Source organism: Carettochelys insculpta, chromosome 12 (genome assembly GCF_033958435.1).
Source record: "Carettochelys insculpta isolate YL-2023 chromosome 12, ASM3395843v1, whole genome shotgun sequence".
Classification (NCBI taxonomy): domain Eukaryota; kingdom Metazoa; phylum Chordata; order Testudines; family Carettochelyidae; genus Carettochelys; species Carettochelys insculpta.
In genome coordinates this window covers 24037338-24059207 of record NC_134148.1, presented here as the reverse complement: position 1 = coordinate 24059207, position 21870 = coordinate 24037338, and the positions used below count along the sequence as shown (strand labels likewise).

Genomic DNA, 21870 nt, shown 5'->3' with positions numbered 1-21870 from the left:
ATCTCTCGTCTTTCTTTCTTTTATACTTTGGTCATTTAGCATTTGAGTTTTCACCTCTTAGATGAATGGCACTGCTCATTACTCCGTGAATTACTGTTTCAGGATCTCTGCAAACTCAAGCTAAGATCACTACATCAGTTACATTTGCTTCACATTTTCAGAATTTTCTTCACAACCATAATAGTGAGACTTGTTTAAAAAAATCAATTTGAATTTGGAGCTCATGATAGCACCAGTGAGGAGAGAGAGCATAAATGATTTCCTTGTGTATACAGTGTTTAGACTTATATTGGCATTTCTTTTCAAAGAACTATAGCCAGTAACAGCAATATGCTCCATTTCAAGTATAGGACAGGTCTTTCAAATTGACAGAATCTTTCAAAACTTAAATTTGACTACTGCATGTGATTCAACTATTTTTAATATATGTATCATGAACACTAGGGTTTCAAAGAGGAGGCAAAGTCAATCAAGGGGGCACATTCTGATTTCAAATAAACAAACAAAAAGATTAGTAAGAATAAAGAGGGAAAATAAGGTTTGGGTAGTTCAAAGCATGCATACCCATGAATAACCATAACCTATTTGTAGGGATTTGTATGTGTATTAGTTCTCAATGGAATCTGTTAGAAAAATGGGCATAAAATAGTAACAGGCATATTTCATAATACTTATAAGTTAAATCATTAAGGTAATGATCATTTGTTTCTTCTAAATTGGAGAGCAGCATTTTTCCTCATAAGTATTACTTATTAATATATTAATACATAACTCATAAACAGTTAAATATACGAAGTGGTGGAATTTTAGGTTTGCCTTTTACTTTTTCTAATACTGGAGTAGAAGGAAGATTGATTTTAAGTAAATCATACACTTACAATACATACTCATTATATGCCTTTTGCTCTTGAGAATGGTTCCAAAACAGCAAATGCAATTATGTCAAGAGTTCTATTGTTTACCCTGCTTTACATTCCCACTTCACACCTTTAAGTCCACTAAGCGGACAGTAGGGTTTTCAATTTGGTTACAGGAGTTATTGTATATAATAATACGCCATCACCTCTGGACATTTATATTACCTTAACTGTAAGGCATAGTTTTCAAGCTCTGAAACAATGTTATAACTTTCTATTATAGTCTCACCTTTCTTTCCCACTGAAATGTGAAATGATTAACAACACAATGCAAATAATTCACAGATTTTCAATATGTGACTTTTTTAGAGCATTGGTTTCTCACCCGTATGTGGATGTAAAATATAAATATGCATGACCCAATGTCAGACACAAAAAACTTGTCAAACTATCACAGAAACGCAACTCAACTAATCCCAAATGCCAATTGATGCTAAGGCTTTAATGAATAAACAGACACGGCAACACGGCCTTGAGGTCAGAAATTGAGGGCCTGTCAGATTTGTCCTGGAAGCAAATCTCAGAGCCAAAGGTCTTTCTCTCTTCCACCCCAACTCCCTACATCCATACCTAGAGATAATAATAGAGGGACAGTGTGCAAGAATACTTCAGCTTCTGGAGAAGAACAGAAAGACAGGGGCAATACCTAAAAATCAGGAATTAAAGGCTACATCTACATGAGAAGCCTCTGTCAATAGAAGTCACTGTTGTCAACTTTTTGACAGATTGCATCTACACATAAAAGCAGACTGAAAGAGCAATCTGTCGACAGAGAGCAGCCAGACTGTCCAGTGCTCTCTCTACAGAATGGCTGACTGGAAGCTCTGCAAACAGGGCTGCCCAGTGAACCAGAAGCCCTGTCTGTTGACAAAAGGGCCCTGAAGCATCTACACAGCTGTTTTGTTGACAGGAAACTGTCAAGAGAGGTGTTATACCTGAACTGAGAGAGGTATAATGCTGCCAGCAGATGTGCCACTGATGTGGTGGCCGTCCCGGTGGGCCTGGCGGTTGGGGGCAGTGCCCGACTGCTCATAGCTGAAGCCAGCAGAGGGCCCCCCCCCAGGACATAGGCATCCCCCTTTCCTTCCACAACATTGTGGAGGACGCAACAGGTGCCCACCACCTGGGGCACATTGAGGACCCTGACCTCCAGCTGCGTGTGCAGGCACCTCCACTGTCCCTTTAGGTGCCTGAAGGCCCACTCCACGACATTGCGGGTGTGGTTGAGGCACTGATTGAATGCCTCCTGTTTGGGGTCGAGGTGTCCCGTTTACGGCCTCATGAGCCACAGCTGCAGGGGGTATGCTGCATCTGCCACATGCAGAGCAGCACGGTGATGTCCTCTGCCACGGGGATCTCCTGCTGGCAGATGAAGGTGCCAACCCCCATGTGCCAGCAGAGGCTGAAGTTCCAGATGACCCAGGCATTGTGGGTGTGGCCGGCCCAGCCCACATAGATGTCAGTGAACCGGCCCCTTGTGTCCACCAGGGCCTGGAGCACCACCGAATGGTAGCTCTTCCTGTTGACGTATTGGCCAGCACTGTGTGGCTGAGTGCGGATGGGGACGTGCATGACATTCAAAGCACCAATGCAGTTCGGAAAGCTCAGGTCTTGGAAGCTGGTGACGGTGTTCCAGGCAGACGACCCTATGGAGCAGCATTGCGTTGATGGCTCTGATGACCTGCGGTGGGTCAGAGGGGCACACGTGCTCTAGTGCAGGTGGCAGGCTGTCTCCCCACTGCCTCGGGCCCATTCTGCCCCCCTCCCATCCGGCCCTTTGCAGCAGTGGGTTCCCCTCTCCCTAGCCCCACCACCCACCCGTGGGGGACATGTGACCCAGCCCCACCTTACCTCCATAAGTACAGCCCCAACAGTGGCCTTGCCCACCCCAAACTGTTGTCCCAGAGAACAGTAGGAGTCCGTGTTGGCCAGCTTCCAGATGGCACTTGTGACCTGTTTCTCCACGGTGAGGGCTGGCCGCATGCAGGTGTCTTGGTGCCAGAGTGCAGGGGGCGAGCCAGCGGCAGATCTCCTCGAAGGTCTGCCTCAACATGCGGATGTTCCACAGCCACCTTTCCTTGCCCCACTCCCCCAGCACCAGGCACTCCCACCAGTCGGTGCTGCTGGGGTGGGTCTAGAGGCATCGGGGCACCCAGGGGGGTGCCTGGCAGTGCCCCAGATGGGGGAGCCCCACGGCCCCAGGGGGACCTCCCTGCCACCTGATGAGATCGGGTGCAGCTGTGGCGATGGTGCACAGCACTGCCAGCAGGGCGTCCATAATGAGGGTGTCCGCCTGCAGGAGCTGTTGATGGTCCTCCATCGTGGGCACGAGTGGGCTCTGCCGGGCTGGGAAAGGCTGCACAGTGCTTGGCGGAAAAAGGGGCCCTTTAAAGGAGGTGGCTGGCTGCAGCCCCAGAAGGGCTTGTCAGCCATGGGACCCCGTTTGCGGCGTTTCCTGCCTCCCTTCTTTCGAAGAGGGTTTGGAGCCGTGTGGATGCTTTCTTTTGAAAGACCTGCGGTGGCACTTTGAAAGAGCAGATCAAAATGTGGATCCGATAATGGCGTCGAGTGCTCCCTTTCGACAGCCAAACTTCGATTTTAGCCCTTGCGAAAGAGTGCTCGCGTGTAGACTGAGCTTTTGTGTGTAGACTCTGTTTTTTCCCACCAAAAGCCCCGTTTTTCTGGGAAAAGCCTCTCGTAGACGTAGCTAGTCATTATAGGCCTTTACAGGTCAAAAGTTGAATTATACTCAGATAATAAACAAAAGTAACTGACATCAATATAATGCTGAATTTTTATGAGAAGCTCCAACAACACATTGCAAAGCCTTTTGTAGCACATACTTGACAGTCACTGAGGGGTTCACTGACACATTAATGGGTGACAGTGATTTACCTATTTGTCTCAGCCCTATTAGTCTGTGCCTAAAAAACCAACAGGGAGTTCTGTGGCCCCTTAGAGACAGATTTCTTTGGCTTAAGATTTTTGTGGGGTTTTGTCAGTTTTACGCACGGAAGCTTATGCCCATGTAAATCTGTTTGTCTTTAAGGGACCACAGGTCTCCTAGTTGTTCTATCCCATTAGGTTATTTTTATTCTTGACATAGTCAAAGTAGTAGATTTTAACTAATTTTACTCACTAACCCCTATTAGGATGCAGTTTTGCAATAGTTCCACTGGACAAAATGAACCATCCTTTTTCTTTATCTACACATCAGCTGAAAGCATGATGCACAGTCTGGGTAGACAGATGCACAAACTCCTTGGTCATTTCGACACAGGCCACTTTCTTCGAAAGTGGCGTGGTAATACCAGGGGTGGCGCTTCTACATGGCATTTTGGAGTCTGGACGAATGGTCTTCCGGACTCCAAATCACATGACCGTATGCTAATGAGGTGCAGGGAATTTGCATCCATGCCTCATTAGCATATTTCGGGCCGCGTATTACCTTGCCCCTTTCGGAGAAAGTGGCCTGTGTAGAAACGGCCCTTTTCAGCTAGTCTGCTAGCAAAGGTGACTTCTGAGCTACGTACCCCAGTGCATGCCCAGAAGAGCTAGACTGGTTTCTCCTCAGGTAGCTAGCCTGAACTGCTATCCATTCTGCCTCTGAGTATACTGCAATTTTAAGCATCCTAGCTTGAATAGAGTATGCCTTTTCAGACTATTACCCAAGCTGGGAATCATCATCTAGCTGCATTGTAGATGAACCCTTTTCCTCTTGCATAATCTTTAGAGGATAGTTCCAGAAGCTATATAATGATTTTCCACTGCTTCATTAACTGTATCCCCTCTATGGCATCCATTCCGGAATTCTATGTTGCTGTTTCAACAGCTCATCTCCAGGCTGGGCCAAGCCTTCTTGATTATCTGCAAACTCCAGGATGACCCTTGAAGGGGCAGTAGTACAATTTTTCAGTGACCAATCACACAGCTTGAATAGAGAATAAAAAAATCAAAATAGTTAAAGGAACAGTTACAGCAGCAGCAACCAAGTTGTGATCATTTAATAAGACGAAATGTTATCCTCAACAAAAATACTAAAAGCAAAAAATGTGGGTCTCACAACATGTTCAGCCAATTTGCAATTTGAATAAGAGGCCTACATCTGCTGAATAATTTGTCCAATTCAAATACCTTTCTGAGCTGTTCCACAGGATTAACGATGGCCTGCTTACTTTTCTGTAACAGTGTACAGAGATGCTGTATAGATAAAGCTGCTGTTCAAGCTAAATTTGCAATTGTGAGTACCACTACAGATCATGGACAGTTAATTATTTGCTTCTGAATTTATTCTACTAGCAATCAACTGTCCACATGATCATGTGTGTAGAGAGTGGTACTTTTGGACTAAAAAAGTGATTATATATAAAAGTAAAGCTTAACAAATTAATATCAAGCTATATAATGAGTTGCCTATGGTAAGAGTCGAAGCAATGAACCCAGGATGAGCGTGGTATGGCAGTTCTAGCCTGCAAATAGGAGGAGACCTGCAAATCCAGGATTAAGATTGAGAGTCTTTTGCTTTTCCTAAGAGAACTGTAGCTGCATTTCAGATCATGACGTCTTGCCCTCAGTTATTTTGCCTGAGAATTTATCCTTGAATTATTTATTCTACTAATATAGGGGTAGGTAATATGTCAGTTCATAAATCCTGCAACAGATACCATCAGTTCAAGTAGCTACCTTTCATGCAAATAGTCATATAACAGAAATTCCTTAATAAGCAGCTTCCAATTGTGTTAAACAGCAGAAACTGAGCTTCTTCCTCAAAGATGGGAAACATTAATACTGCAGTCCCAAGTGAGACATTAGAGATACCCCTTTCTTTTTGAAAAACAGCAGGGATGAGAATGATCATCTGAATAAGATCATTTTTCAAAATATGGATTAGAAATAGCACCCAAGAAAGTTAGGTTTCTCCTTAACATCTTTTGAAATCTAGTTTAAGTTGTGTTAAAACACACCCATAAATTTTAAAAGTGCAAATCCCACCACTGCTTCAACTTTAACGAGGACACCACTGTAGCAGAATGAATTAAGAATGATTGCATCATTTACCTTCTAAGTTTAGTTTTCAAGTATAGTTGATTTTGCTTAAATGAGAATGCTGTAGCTATTCTGTAATTAGGACTAATAGTTCTCTGCAGTTCATAATTGGTAGAAAACAGGTGTTTTCTTCTTCTTTGCTCCCCCCTCCCTCATATGATATATTTTCAGCCTGGGCTTAAAGTATGAAGTTCTAAATAATTCTAACCATAAAACACAAATGAGAGTACAGTATTTGTAACAGTTTCATGTTATAAATTCTAAATCTCTGCAACATGCTGACACGTTGAATTCAGGCTCCATTCAGTCCTGAGTTTTAGATGTATTCACAATTTCAAGGGAAGTGAGTGAGTAATGGAGGTACTCAGCACCTTTGAAAATGTTTTGACGTGGTCTGGTAATATTTGATGAACCTCAGTAAAGACAATACAGCGAATTCAAATAACCAGAAGAGAATAAGTTGGGGAATTTTATTGCTTTCCTGTGTAGACTGTGACCATTACAGGTCGGTAGATTTCTGAATATACTATTGAGACTCACAGCTGAGAACATACCTAGTATTATTCCTGAAGATGAGGAGCCATTTTACACTGTCTAATTGTCAAGAATCACACAGTACTTCAAGGGGTCTCCCCCTTAAAGTGTCTGTCTGATTTGTCTTACCACCATTATTATAAATTTGTATCTGTTCTTTGAAAGTGGTAGCACCTGGCAATCATTTATCATATCTGATTGTTCTTCAATGATTAGATCTCAGACAACTTGCCTTATCAGTGCAGGCAATTTTTATGTAAAGTACTCGTATTGACTATAAGAGATCTGATGGCAGTTTTAAAACCTTTCTGCATTAATGGCCTTTCTGCAGCATTTAAGCATTCTGTCTCTTAGATGCTGTGACAAATGTGACATGGCTATTATATGTCCTAAGTACCCACTTTGAATGGTGACAACATCTATTCTTCAAAATGGTAATTGCCTAATGCAATCTATCATTCCAATTTATGTCCACCTAGGGAAAACGACACCTTTAAAATTACATGAGTATTTAGTTAGAAATACATAATTAACCAGTTACACTGCTGGAATTACTTTAGGGGAGTTCCGTACCACATGATAGTTCTCAGATACAATATTGGCATCCTCTTGCTGGAAAATTATGGCATTTGTTGTTCAAGGTCCCATTGACATATACTTTTAGAAGGGAGACAGTGTGGTTTCGTTGTTAGGACACTGGCCTGAGACTCAGGAAACTGGGACTCTTCTATGACTCTGCTGCTAACCAGTGTGTGAGAAATGAAGTGACTGGTCTAAGGTCTCCCCTCTCACTCTTCACTTGGCTTGTTTATTTAGACTGCAAGTTCTTTGGAGCAAGGCTTTCTAAGCCTATCAAGTAGGGCCCTATTCTTACTTCTGGTTCATAGGGCTATCATTACATAAATCATTCATTCATTCATTTTCATGCATCCTGAAGGCTCTTAGCATCTCAGATAGCTCAAAATTCACATCATTGGGCCAAGGTGGCTCAAACTGAAAAACTACAAGTATTTGAGTAAGTGAAGGTAAATGAAAGCAAGAGAAGCAAGTAAGCTGTACTTATTTCCCCCTTGCAAAGCAGCCATTAGATTTACTGGTTTCATCCAATCATCACTTACAACGTACTAACATCTTAAAACTCAAAAGAAACATCATCAGAGGCAACTGGTGCAGGTATTCAGCGTGGCCAGGGGGTGGGTGGTCACCAGCCCTGTGCCATTGCTCTGCCATTTCCCCTCCCTGCCCCTGCTGTGCCCACATCCCTCATTTTTTTTTTTCAATCAAACTGTTCTACCAGAAAATTCTGTTCGACCAGATGAGAACTTTTGCAGCAGGAATCAGCTCTCTTAAAATATTTAAGATTTTTGTTTGGAAAAAATTTAATAAAAACAAACAAACAAAAATGCTTGAAACTATCCAGATTTTTTTGCAGTTTTAAACCAGATTATTGAAGTGTTTGGCAGGTAAAAATACAAAATAGATTTTTCTGTTTTTAAACAAAAGGTGAATCTTTTCTCTAGTTTTGTTCCCAGAAAGTTGTGGCTGTCACAGAGGGTCTCATGCCAAAGTCTATTATAATCAACTGAAAGACTCCAAGTGGATTTGGCTAGTGGCCCAAGGCCTATAGCCAGTACATAGCCAATAAGAAATAATAAATTTAATCTTTAGCCATTAAAGATAAAAGTGACTTTGAATAATCTTGGTCCTCCCATTTTTCTATAGTATACTATTTTGGGCCAAATGCAGGACCACTTGCACTGGTATGTCCAAAGTGTTTAGCCATGGAAGATGCAAGAACATCTCTGTCTATATGGAGGTCATCGGAAGCTGAAAGCAGTCAGCACTGTTCAGGAGATGCCCAGTACCTTCCAGTATTAGACCCTAGACAAGAGAGGGTTCAGCTGGCTCTTCCCTCTCTCAACTCATCCACAATGTTACTTGCACTGTGGGCAGTACTAGAAAGTACTGAGGTGTTCCCGAGCAATCCACAGCTTTGTGTGCTCAGAACCCAAACAGGGCTGCTCTTGCGGGGACTGTGCCTACCAGCTGTGTGAAGCTGTACAAAAGATATCTTGCTATTCAGTATGTCCCTTCAGCCAATACTGTTTGGTCAGTACCTCTATGTCCCCAAAACATGCCACTGCTTCACCAGAGGTGTAACCGTGCTCCTTATGCTATACAACATCCATTTATTCTATTCTTAACTATTCCACGAGGATCTGCTGTTATACCAGAATATAAAAAGTATATTCCACATCCATTTTTTAAAAGAAAGTCATTTCTATTCCTTCTATTATATCAACAAGTTTTTTCTCCTTGAAATTGAAATGACTGGATTAAATGGTAATTATTGAACATGTACAGGACATTGAGAATGATATATTCTCCTGAATTCATAAATGGGCGAGGTGTTATTTAAAACCTCCTCAAGGCAGATTCATGATTGTGCATTTATTAGCATAAATGACAATACAGGGCAACATAGTGCACCTGACAAAGCACTGAAAGATCAAAAGGCAAAACCCATCATCTCACACAGATGAGAAAAAGGTCTCAAATTTGTAAATGTCATTGTAATGAACTAGAATAAGTATATTGAGGGCTCAATCGTGAAAAGTGTTAGACTGACCCTTAGAAGCACTGTGCAAACTTCGCTCATCTTCCTCTGCATTCAGCATAATGAATTTGTTACAGCCCTATTTATATGATTAAACAATATGGGTGTACATTGCTAAAGATATGGGGGCAGAACTTCAGCTGGTGCAGATTGCCATAGCTCACTAAAATGGTCCTATGGTAATTATGGCATTCAGAGGCTCTGTCTAACTCTACTTTTAAAGCTGACTTTAGAGTGCCTGGTGATGTATTGCTGCAGCTCCCTGTGTTCGGCATTCACAAGTCCATCAGATGTCTTGCGTAAAGTTCCCACATCCTCACAAGATAATTCTTGCAAATGGTCTTTGCCAACAAATACGGCCTATGCTCCCTGATGTTTTTAGAGTGACTTATGATTTTCTACGGGCAGTGGAACTGACAGCTGTCCTGGGGTAAGTTGAGGGCAGGGGCTGCTCCGTGTCCCAGAAGGGGTGGACCAAGGGGAGAAAAGGCAGAGCTTATGACAGTCAACCCCTAATGCCACCCAGACCATGGCCCTGTCCCTCCCACACAGCTGCATGGAGTAGTGTTGCCATGGAAGTTCAAAGGGGCCTGGAACTCAGGCCACAACTGTTACCAGAGTAGCTGGGCCCCAGTGCAATTGCCCCGGTGCCCTCCCATGTTACGTCCTGTCTAGTGTTTTCAACGGTGCTGGAACTTACGGTGCAGTGAGTACTACAGTACCACCAACTTTGAGTGGTTTCCATTATAGACAGGGTTTCCAGTTTGGCTCAGTGACTCTCAGTACCCGGCACTATAAGTATTGTTCCAGTGCTCCAAATGGATTTAAAAAAAAAAACCCAAAAAACCCATAGTTGGGGCTAAATCCATCCTTGTCGTCGTTCATCTGTTCAGTGTAATGCAGCAACATTAGGAATGCCTTTTTCTTGACACTGTACCTGGGGAAGAATCAGAGTGGTAAAAATGGGGTATGTGCCAGAGTTCACTTACACATCTCCAGGCTGCTCTCACAACCATAAATCATTCCTTTAAACATTGCACAAAGAGGTTGTAACCTATTGTTGCAGGGGACGGAGGAAGAGAAAAAGCAAGTTCCTTTTTGGACTTTTTGTGCCCGTGTGTGTGCCTGGGAATAAGAAGAATGAACACTTCAAGGTTGGAAGAATTATCCAGGAGCCTTCAACTGCAGTACATATTATCCTGATGATACCTGCGGAGACAGAAATAGAGAACACTCCATGAGTGGCCCTAGAGCAGCATATGCCAAACTGTGAATTCTCTGGAGCCCATGCACATAAAAACCGGAAGCATTCTTGCCCAGTAATGCAGTGCACACAGGTGATCGGAACAGAAATACACACTCAACACTTAGTAGACACATCAAAACAACTCAACACATGAGATGGGCAAAGAGATACTTCCGAAGACACTGGAGAAGAGGGGTTTAGGGCCACTTGTATGCAATGACACAACAGTAATGTCACTTGAACATAAATGCTTTTGAGAATTTTACTCTCACTCACTAGTAATGATGATTGGAACATTATGGACAAAATATGTTTCTGTTGAAATATGATATTTGGGGAAACAGACATTTCACTGAATTATCACAGATTTCAGCAAAGTTTTGGGGGATGTTTTCTGAGGTCCAAGGCTTCCTCTCTGGCCATTCAAACTGAAATGAGAAGTATGAGTTTTTGGATCCCCAAATGGATGTTTTAATAACATTTTGTTTCACAAAAATGTTGGAAATATTCTGGATTTTTTTCCAAGGCCAAACAAAGACCAATTTCAAACCCTCAAAAGTTGTTGCAGCAATGGAATAGTCATCCTCCAGCCAGCTCTATTCACTAGTACTGCCAATCTTAGGGCTGCCTGGGGCAACACCCCCACCTCAGGCCCCACCCCTCCTCTTCCCATCCCTGCTCTGCCCCCATGCTTCCCCTTTCCCCAAGCCCCGCTTCAGCTGTACACCTACCCTACCTCTTCCCATCCCTGCTCTGCCCCCTCCAATGCCCCCTCCTCTGAGCTCTGTAACCAGGGGGACTACAAGGGGGTCTGACGCAGAATGTCAGCAGGGGCTGGGCCAGTGCACTCACTGCAGCAGAAGGAGATACCAAAAACAGAGTAATGCATGCAGCAGCCTCTTCTGCTTCACCACCATCTCCCAGCTGGGTTGCTTTAGTTCACCATGGCAGCAGAAAGCAGAGTGCTCTGGCCCACTCCTTTCCACTTCCCCAAGCCCATATCACTTTGAGGGACTGGAGTAGGCTGGGTGTGGGGTACTCTGCTTCCTGCAGATGTGGTGAAGTGGAGAGACCCAGCTATGAGATGGCGGCAAAGTGGAGCAGGCTGCTGCACTGCTGTGCTTCCCATGGCTCCTGTTGCCATGGTGAGTTCTGGAAGCACAGTCTCTTCTGCTGCCCCACTCCAGACCCCAGGTAATCCCCCAACCATCAACAGAGAAACCATCCCATCCATAGGACAGTTGAGGCAGTTGCCATGGAGCCGCCCCAAGTGTGAGGCCATGGGCAGCTGCCGCAAACCGTCCTATTAACAGGATGTCTCTGAGCAAAAGTCTTCTGGAAAAGAAGGGAAGTAGTAAGTCTGAGGGAGGCCACAAAAGGAGGGTTTTTTTTCGTTATTATAAGGAAAGCTTAAAAAAAAGATTTATGACTTGTAGGGATTATCTTTAGGATTTATCTGTAATGTGCTTACAGTTTAACACCGTATACAGGAGATTTATGTAAATTAACATTATTAGGATGACCTTTGAGGATATCTGTACATATAGACCACAAAGCATTCATGCTTAGCATAAGGCGCCAAACTTGTATAGAATCTACATGTCCCATCCTCTCCTTCTAACCTGGAACCAGTGAGAAAACCACCACATAGGTGCTGCTTGGCTTCTACAGATGACAATCTTGCTCCTACTCCAGCACTAGTTCAACCAGCTCCCCTGCTGTGAAGAAAGCCAATTCACTGCAGTGGTGTACAGCTTGGAGAGGCTATACAGTCTATGCATTGCCTTGCTGTGGTTTCTCTTTCCCCATGCAGTGGAAGGATAGCTCTGCTCTTCCACTGTTTTCAATCAGTGCAAGAGATAGTGAGGTGTGAGGGACCAGGATTCATATCAGGGAGACTGGGATTTGAAATGGATTGCTAGCATGCTAGGTCCGTTGGGTGTTGGAAGCAGCAGTGCCATTTCACAATATGTGAGAGAGAGAGAGCATGATTCCCTAGCATACAGAGACTCCTTGACCTTTTCCTGCTATTCTCCTGTAAGCTATGAAACTACCTAGTGTTCTGCAACAACCCTGTTCTCTACAGAAAGTAATTATGCAAATAATGCAGTCTTTATTAGATTTGTCTGAGAGGTTGTGCGTGCCAGCAACTTCAAAGCTTTGGTAAAAGTCCATTCTAATGCACTAGTACTTCAATTAATTGAAACATTGGCCCACTCTTTTAGACTGCATTTGGTCACTTTTAATAACGGCATCATTTGCTCAAGAGTATACTTGTTTTTTCAAAAACCAATAAATCTAGCAAACCTAAAATTACAAGCAAGGACACAGTTTGATTCCAAAAAGCATCCTCTCTAGTATTCTACTTATGTGCAAGCCTGTGTCAAGATAAACCTGTTATTATGAACAGAAACTGTGCACAGAAATGAGAGATCAAAAGTCCCTAATACTCTGTGTAGCTGCAGTCTGTCACTGACTTTCTGCAGGCTTCTTCATTTCTGTCCCAGTAGAAAGCCTTGTGAGCTACCAAAGACTACAAATAGTGTACAGCTTACATTTATCTGATTCCTCAGTTTTCCTCTTAGTTCTGCTCCAGAATTTGAAGAAGTGGGCCTTTTGCATGAAAGCTCATTACCTAATAAATAATATTGTTAGTCTTTAAGGTGCTACAGGACTACTTGCTTTGTTTGGTGAAGATACAAACTAACACAGCTACCTCTCTGAGTGTACAGAACATTTGCCAACTCCGCACTCACTGGATGATTTACCCTATAGCACATCTTCCCTTTTTTGGGAACCTTTTACTGAACTAAAACACTATCAAGCTAAACAAACTACACAAAATACAATAATGGACTTAACACCCCTTCAAGGTTGCTTAAACACAACATTTTTCAATCACCTAGCCAGCAACCTCCCGGATATGCAAGATAGCATTCAGGCTCCTGATCAATAAAAGGGCAGATAGCGACATGTTTTACCTTGCGTCTATTCTCATTTAGTTTGTCTCAGACAATTGGTCAGGCACCTTGATCACTATTGCTTTGTAAGATTTTTGTCTTCACCAGTGAGCATCGAGTATATACAAGGTGATTTCACCAATCACTCTAGATTTCCCTGCACTCACCCTGCCATTTACTAACACAGTAGATGTCTTGCTCCTGCAATATAATATTTTGTTTGAATTTTCTTTCCTAGACTTTTTGTCACTATTGTGGATGCCTTAGTCATCCTTTGTTGTTGCCACACATCTGGTAATTAAGTATTTATAGAGGAATTCAGCAGGTGACATTCTGCATTGCAGCAGCATCGCTCTGTAGTTGAGTGAAGGTAAATATGGAACTTCTCTTGCATCCATGGCTTTTTTTTTTTTTTTTGGAAGAAAATTCTTCACCATCCATGTTATACAGTCAGCTGTTATTTGGGACTAGAGGTCTCCTTATGAAAGTCATTATTTTAGAAAAGTCCAGGAATCCCTTATTCTTGAACTATGGTCCCTTGTCAGCTACTACGTTTCTTGGAATCACACTCCATGCAAATACAGGTTTAATGTACTTGACAACTGTTGCTGCTGTGGCATCTTCAAGTATGACTGCTTCTGAGATCCCATAAAGTAGACCATTGTAACCAGGTAAATCATCTTTCCAAGCAGAACGTGTCGTTTCTAATTCTGTGTCATGGAACTGCACAGTATCCATGGTTCTTTGTGCTGGAAGTTGCTGTACTTCTCATGCGTTCTCACCACTTCTTTGAGGTCACTGTTCCTTTGTTGTCAAAATACAACTGTGAGAACTCTTTTGTGATCTGGTTGCTCCCAAGTGGCCTCCAATATTTAATCTCTTCCCTGGGGAAATCACAGTCTTTGTCTCCTTGACAATCACACCTGAAATCACTGGCAGCTTGTTTATACAGTGAGAATAAAATGAGAAATGTTGATTCTCCCCAGTCCTTTACTCATTGTGTGTATCATTGCTTGATTTTCCCATTCAGCAGTTTTGGCTTCCAATTTATCACATGTAATTGGAGGATAGCATGGGACCCTTTTATCATGTTCACATGTATGTTTACTGCTTGTTCCAGATCACCAGGCTTAATACTGACAGATGGAATGTGTGAGAGAGTATGTTTGTCTTTGCTAAATGGTGTCCTGGCTGGAACTCTCAGGTCACAACATACTTCTGTATTTTCCATTTTTTGTGTCCTGCAGTCAGTGGTTTGTGATCTGGTTCTGTTCTGAAGCTATGTCCAAGTCATGAAATGTTTACATCTGGTGTTCAGATGTACATCTCTCTTATTCAGTTCATACTTACACCTTCTCTGCAGCTGCCCTAGACTCAGAGCCATATGAGACTGGCAACCAGTCCTGCTCACAGCCCTGGCTTCAAGATGTCTGTGGAGAGTTTGGTTATCTTAATTAGGTCAAAAATGGAAGCACTAGAGCAGATGTCAGGATGTGGCTTGCATCACATAAGTCCCTTTTATGCTCTGATATCCATGCCCAGTTGGTGACCTTGTGGAGGGAAAGTACTCTATAATTCAATGTGCCTTCCAGTCTTTGAATTCCCTTTTTACTTTTAGGTCTTGACACAGTCATAGAAATGAACCATTGGAAAATATCTCCAATTGGCACCCAGTACATAGAATCATAGAACAATAGAGCGGGAAGAGACCTAAAAAAGCCATCAAGTCCAGCCCCCTGCCCTAGGCAGGACCAAACCCATCAGATCAGCCCAGCCAGGGCTTTGTCAAGGCGAGACTTAAACACCTCCAGGGATGGAGACTCTACTACTTCCCCGGGTAGACCATTCCAGTGCTTCACCACCCTCCTAGTGAAAAAGTTTTTCCTAATGTTCAACCTGGACCTTCCCAGCCACAACTTGAGACCATTGTTCTGTGTTCTGCCATCTGTGACCACTGTGAACAGCCTCTCTCCAGCCTCTTTGCAACCTCCCTTCAGTAAGTTGAAGGCTGTTATCAAGTCCTGCCTCAGTCTTCTCTTCTGCAGACTAAACAGTCCCAATTCCCTCAACCTTTCTTCATAGGTCATATGCTCCAGCCCCCTAAGTATTTTGGTCACCCTCCTCTGGACCCTCTCTAGTGTATCCACATCCTTCCTATAACTGGGGGCCCAGAACTGGACACAGTACGCCAGATGCGGCCTCACCAAAGCCAAATAAAGAGGAACAATCACTTCTCTGGATCTACTGGCAACGCTCCTCTTGATGCAACCTAATATGCCATTAGCTTTCTTGGCTACAATGGCACACTGTTGACTCATGTCCAGCTTCTTGTCCACTACAACTCCCTGGTCCTTTTCTGCAGAACTACTACTGAGCCAGTTGGACCCCAGCCTGTAACAATGCTTGGGATTCTTCCAGCCCAAGTGCAGGACTCCGCACTTGTCCTTATTGAACCTCATCATATTTCTTGCAGCCCCGTGTTCCAATTTGTCTGAGTCACTCTAGATCCTATCCCTACCCTCCAGCATATCTACCTCTCCCCATGACTTAGTGTCATCCACAAACTTGCTGAGGGTGCAATCCAACCCCTCATCCAAGTCATTGATAAGTATGTTGACCAGAACAGGACCCAGAACTGAACCTTGGGGCACTCCACTAGAAACCGACCGCCATCCTGACATCGAGCCATTGATCACTACCCGCTGGGCCCGACCTTCTAGCCAGCTGTCTATCCATCTTGCCGTCCTTTTATCCAATCCACATTCCTTTAACTTGCTGACAAGAATATTGCGTGAGACCATATCAAAAGCTTTGCTAAAGTCAAGATGGAAAAATCAATGGATGTGATTTTCCCCTATTCACAGAGCCAGTTATTTCATTGTAGAAACTAATCAGCTTGGTCAGGCATGACTTACCCTTCATGTATCCATGCTGACTATTCCTGATCACTTTCCCCTCTTCCAAGTGCCTTAAAATGACTTCCTCAAGGAGCACCCCCATGATTTTTCCAGGGACTGATGTAAGACTGACCAGCCTATAGTTCCCCAGATCATCCTTCTTCCCTTTTTAAAGATGGGCACTACATTTGCCTTTTTCCAATCATCCGGAATCTCTCCTGATCTCCACCATTTTCAAAGATAATGGCCAAGGGCTCATCAACGACATACGCCAACTCCTTCAGAACCCTCGGATGAATTAGGTCCAGGCCCATGGATTTATGTACATTTAGCTTTTTTAGATAGCTCCTAACCGGTTCTTTCCCCACCAAAGGCTGTCCACCTTCATCCCTCAGTGCATCGCTTATCGCATTAGTCTGGGAGCTGTCCTTGTCTGTGAAGGCAGAGGCAAAGAAAGCATTAAGGACTACAGCTTTCCCTACATCTTCTGTCACGGGGTTACCTCCCTCATCCAGTAGGGGCCCCACGCCCTCTCTGATCACCTTCTTTTTGCTAACATGCCTGTAGAAACTTTTCTTGTTATCCTTCACATTCCTCGCGAGTTGCAATTCCAGTTGCGCTTTCACCTTCCTGATAACTGCCCTACATTCTCAAGCTATACATTTATATCCCTCCCTAGACATCTATCCAAGTTTCCACTTTTTGTAAGCTCCCTTTTTGTGCCTACGTTTTCCAAGGATTTCCCCAGTAAACCAGTCTGGTCTCCTACCATATTTACTTCTCTTGCTGAGTTTTGGGACGGTTTCTCTCTGTGCCTTCAATAGGGCTTCCTTAAAATACTGCCATTTTTCCTGGACTCCTTTTCCCTTCATGGTAGCATCCCAGGGGATTCTGCCCATCAGGTTCCTGAAGGAGTCAAAGTCTGCTTTTCTGAAGTCCAAGGTATGTAATTTACTGCTTTCTTTCCTTCCTTTGGTCAGGATCCTGAAGTCTACCATCTCATGATCACTGCTTCCCAGGTTGTCACCCACCTGTATCTTCCCTTTTCGCTCCTCCCTGTTTGTAAGCAGCAGGTCAAGCTGCGCACAACCTCTGGTCGGGTACTTCAGCACTTGTACCAAGAAGTGATCTCCAGCATTCTCCAGAAACTTCCTGGACTGCTTGTGTACCGCCGTATTGGTCTCCCAACATCTTCCTCTGTAGAGGTAAGATCAAGTGCACTTAGATCCTTTCAGACGATGTTTGTATAAACTATTCTAAAATAGTCTCCAGTGACAGGGATTCTGCAACCTTCTTTGGAAGCCTAATCCAGTGTCTACTTATCCTTATGGTTCAAAAGCTATTTCTAATATCTTTCGCTGCTTTACTTCATCATGCGTTCCATGAACATGTAGAATACTCAATCACCATCCTCTTTACAAGGCCTTTTAGCATATCAGAAGACTTATCAGGCTGCAGATCTGGCCTTATGGCAAGGTGAGCAAGATGGTTGCCTGAGGCCAGGCAATGCAATTATGTATAGCAGCCGCTGCACACTGGCCAGGCCCTGCCATCTGATGACCGCATTGAGCCCTGCAAACTCTTTGAGTGGACCTGCCAGATTGTCCCTCTCTCAATCTTCTTTTTTTCCCAAAAATAAAGATGCCCAAGTGTGTGTTTCCTCTACTCCCTAGTATTCGTTATTGCCTGAATCTTTGATTCATCAGGAAAGATATCTTTTGAGGTCACTCCCTCTCAAGTGTGTTATTTCCTTGGTTTGAAATTAACATTTAGCCTTCTTCACTTTAAGGTTATTAGTTCTCTCAACTTCCAGTATGCTCCTCAGCTGTTCCTGTTGTTCAACTGTACTGCTGCCCCAAATTATGTCATCAATGTGCACTGTCATGGCTGCTCATCCTGCTAGCATCTGGATCACTGCACAGTGAAATATTTCTGGAGCCAAACTTACTCCTAAATGCCACCATTAGAAGAAGCATCTGCCAGTATATGGCGCATGTGATCTTGTTGCTCCCATTGCCCAAGGGAATCTGTCAAAATTTTGCTGATGCTCTAATTTTCTGAAGAATCTTGCTCCTGCTTTTTAGACACAAGTTCTCTTCTTCTGGACAAGTGGGACTGTTCTCCTTATGTTCCTATTCAGCTCCTTGGGATCCATGCATAACCATAGTGGTTTTAAGATACAGTTCAAATTGCTGTCTGAACCATGGCCAGGAACAGTCATCTTGAGTCTGAAGGCTGGTGGGGGTGGAGGGAATTGCATGTGGTAGTACAGAGTCTGTAGCAACCATTTCAATGTTCTCCCACTGGGTCTTTGACACAGCACATTCACTGCACTTCCCACCCATTATCACTGGGTATCGTGCTGATGACCACTGTCAAGATAAATCTTTTATTATGAACAGGAGCTATCTGCAGAAATCAGGCAACTAAACTTCCCAATGCTTGGTATTGCTTTAGCTGGTGATGGCCCCGTCCTGGGCTTCTTTTTTTTTGGTTCCAGATGGAAGTATCACAGTCTACCAAAGACTACATGAAGGCTATGTCTACACTAGAAGCATCTGTCTACACAAGTTAATGTTGGAAAAGATGCGCCAACAAAACTTCTGTCAACTGACCGTGTCAACACATAAAAGCAGACTGACCTTTTGATCTGCTCTGTTGACCAAAGGGTCTCCTGGGGTGTCTACATAGCTTTTTTGTTGACCGTTTGTCGACTAACTGCATTTTGTGTGTAGACGCGCCGCGAGTTTTGTCTACAAAACTTTCTCGTGTAGGCATAGATGTAGCTGTAGAGTACATAGGAAGTGTGGCATCTCTACCCTTTCTGGAGTACTTTGTCTATATTATCCTTGCTTAAGGGTGGTGATAATGGACTAAATCCCATGAGATGGTACGCACTTCATACTTCCCTAAATTAATGGGGGAAGACAGCAGCCAGCATCTCCATGAGTGGATTCACTGCTCAACAGTTGTCTTTAATCTTAAGTTACACTTCACTCTTAACCAGTTACATCACAGCCAGATGGGAGGAGCTTGAGGAGGAAATACATTGATGAGTCCTTATCCCAGGGATAGCTCACATAGTATAGGCAACTGTGCGGTGGTCATAGCACTAACTGAGCCTCAGTGTCCATTCTGGGCTCCCTGAGCCCACTTCCTTAGGCACCATCTCAGGACTTTACGTAGCTTAGGGTGGAATTTCACAATGCTCCCACTGAGAGACCAGACTCTGAGCTCCAATATCTTATGTACCCACCCTTCTTACCCAGTGAGTCTGAGTTCTGGCATCTGCTGTTCTTCCCTTTGGGAGGCTGACCAGTGGCATACACTGATCAGATCGCTTTGTAAGGCAAAATGACCTCCTTTAGCAGTGGGAATAAAGCATAAAAGAAAAAGGCTTTTAAAATAATGATCGACATGTGTATTTTACCTAAAGCCTTCCCACAGCTTGATGGTAATTAAGCAAGGATAACTTCTTCTGGCTCCCACAGCAAATTCCTGTGTCTCAGTCTTGTTCCCCCGTAATATTTACTACCCATTTGAGTTGGCACCCCTCTCTAAACCTGGATCCTGTACACAGCAAAGGGAAGCTCCTTGCACCTTCTCTTCCCCTTTCATAGTAGTTCAGACCAAAGGCTAGACGCTCCATTTAGCACATGTACGTGCAGCTTCAGTTTCAGTAATTACTTCAATATAGAAATCAATATAATTTAAAAAAATGGTGTAGGAAATACAGCCAAAATAAATAAAATAGAAGAGAAAAGATAAGTTTGAAGACTTGATTTGTAACTAATGGGATTCCTTTTTCTTCTGTAACTCTACTTAGACTAATCACATTTGAAATGCACTAGAGAACTGGTAATGGATTTCTCAGTTGACATGACACATGTTGTGGTAGATGCTACAATGCTTTTTTTCCTCCTGTAAATGATGTGTGTCAGATCTCCCACAGTTATGCCATAAAGCTTGTGTCACTCTATGTACCTTTTCTTAGAGCTGTCACCATCCAACTTAGAGAAGGAGGAAGAGATGTAAGCGGGCTAAAATATTTTTTTTTTAAATTAAAGAGAAAATGTACATGCTTTATTTAAATGATTGTACAGGTTGAACATCTCTAGTCCAGCACCCTCAGGACCTAACCAATCATGGGAAGTCAATATTCTCCAGCAGCATTACCAACACTTCCACTGCTTACTGGGCTCTTAGAAGACATTCAGGGCAAATTACAGCTAAATAAAAGTACATAACACTGAGGCTGCGTCTACACTTGCTTTCCTCTTTTGAAAGAGGTACGCAAATGAGGGAAATCAAAAATGCAAATAAGGTGCATATTTTCATACCTGGCACCTCATTTGCATATTACTTCGAAAGAGCTTCTTTTGAAAGAAGAAAAACAATGTAGATACTGTTCTTTCAAAAGTAAACCCCATCTTCGAAAGAATCCTTCTTCCCATAAAAAAAGGGAAGAAGGATTCTTTCAAAGATGGGGTTTACTTTCAAAAGAGCAGTGTTTACACTGGCTTTCTTCTTTCAAAATATGCAAATGAGGCGCCAGACATGCAAATATGCCCCTAATTTGCATTTTGATTTACCTCATTTGCATACATCTTTCAAAAGAAAATTTTCAGGAAGACAGGACCTCCAGAAGAAGGACTTCCTTCTGGAAGAACTCTCCCCCACCCCCCGGAGCTGCGCTTCTACATGGCATTTGGAGGGAGTCCGGAAGAATGTCTTCCGGATTCCAAATCACGTGACGTTATGCTAATGAGGAGTGGGGAATTTGCATCCGTGCCTCATTAGCATCTTTCGCTCCCTGTATTAGCATGCCACTTCTGAAGGAAGTGGCCTGTGTAGAAACGGACCCTGAGAGCTAGAGGATTGATGGCTGTAAACAAGCTTTTTGAGACCACAGGAAATTTGGCCAAACCCATGGTAAGTGGTCAGCTGGCTAACTAAAATGATGCCGGATTACAGATGTTGCCAAATGAGAGAATGCCAGACTAGAGATGTTCAAGCTGCATATAGTAGATTTAGTTATGCAATAATCTCATAAAACAAGAGTGTCTTCTTCCGTAGTGTTCTGTGAGCATTTCTTTTTCCTACAAAATGCAGGAGACTTTTCTGACAATGTAGTAAAATAACACAAAATTTTCTATTAATATATTATAAATCAGTGTGCTAATCTTTGTAGATTTAAATAGGAAATGAACTGCGTGAACAAGTAGGAAGCTTAGCTTCTTTTATTTTTAAATACTACTTCAATAATCACATATTTAAGTAAGTGGCGATAAACAGTTTTGGACTTTCATTGGATAGGTGTGGCAGATTCTGAGCTTTGTTACACCAACATAAGTCTGAAGAAATTCCACTGACTGCAACATGCCTACCTCATACGAACACTGATGTCAATGATTGCCTCTCTCTGGCTGAAAAAAGTTACAAACATGAATATTCAACATCACTTTATCTGAACAACTGAATAGTTTAAAAACCTATCCTTTTGGAAACTTCATGCTCTTTTTTATTTTATTTGTGAAGACTTCATTTTAGTTTGCTCCATAAATCTTTGTGGATCACTAATTTGTCAGGTTTTTGGCTCCAATGTATCCCAGGGGCATGTAAACAAAGAAAATGGTAACTAAATGGGATACTA

General features: G+C 43.0%; 1 long non-coding RNA gene across 9 annotated transcripts in view; it reads right to left on the bottom strand.

Moving 5' to 3' along the window:
- The window catches only part of LOC142019784 (uncharacterized), a 252227-nt gene that overhangs the window by 4117 nt on the left and 226240 nt on the right, over positions 1-21870 (bottom strand). For all 9 annotated transcript variants that reach the window (XR_012647190.1, XR_012647196.1, XR_012647191.1 and 6 more), the window contains one exon: positions 10104-10323. This is a non-coding gene — a long non-coding RNA (uncharacterized LOC142019784). The remainder of the gene's footprint in view (positions 1-10103; positions 10324-21870) is intronic.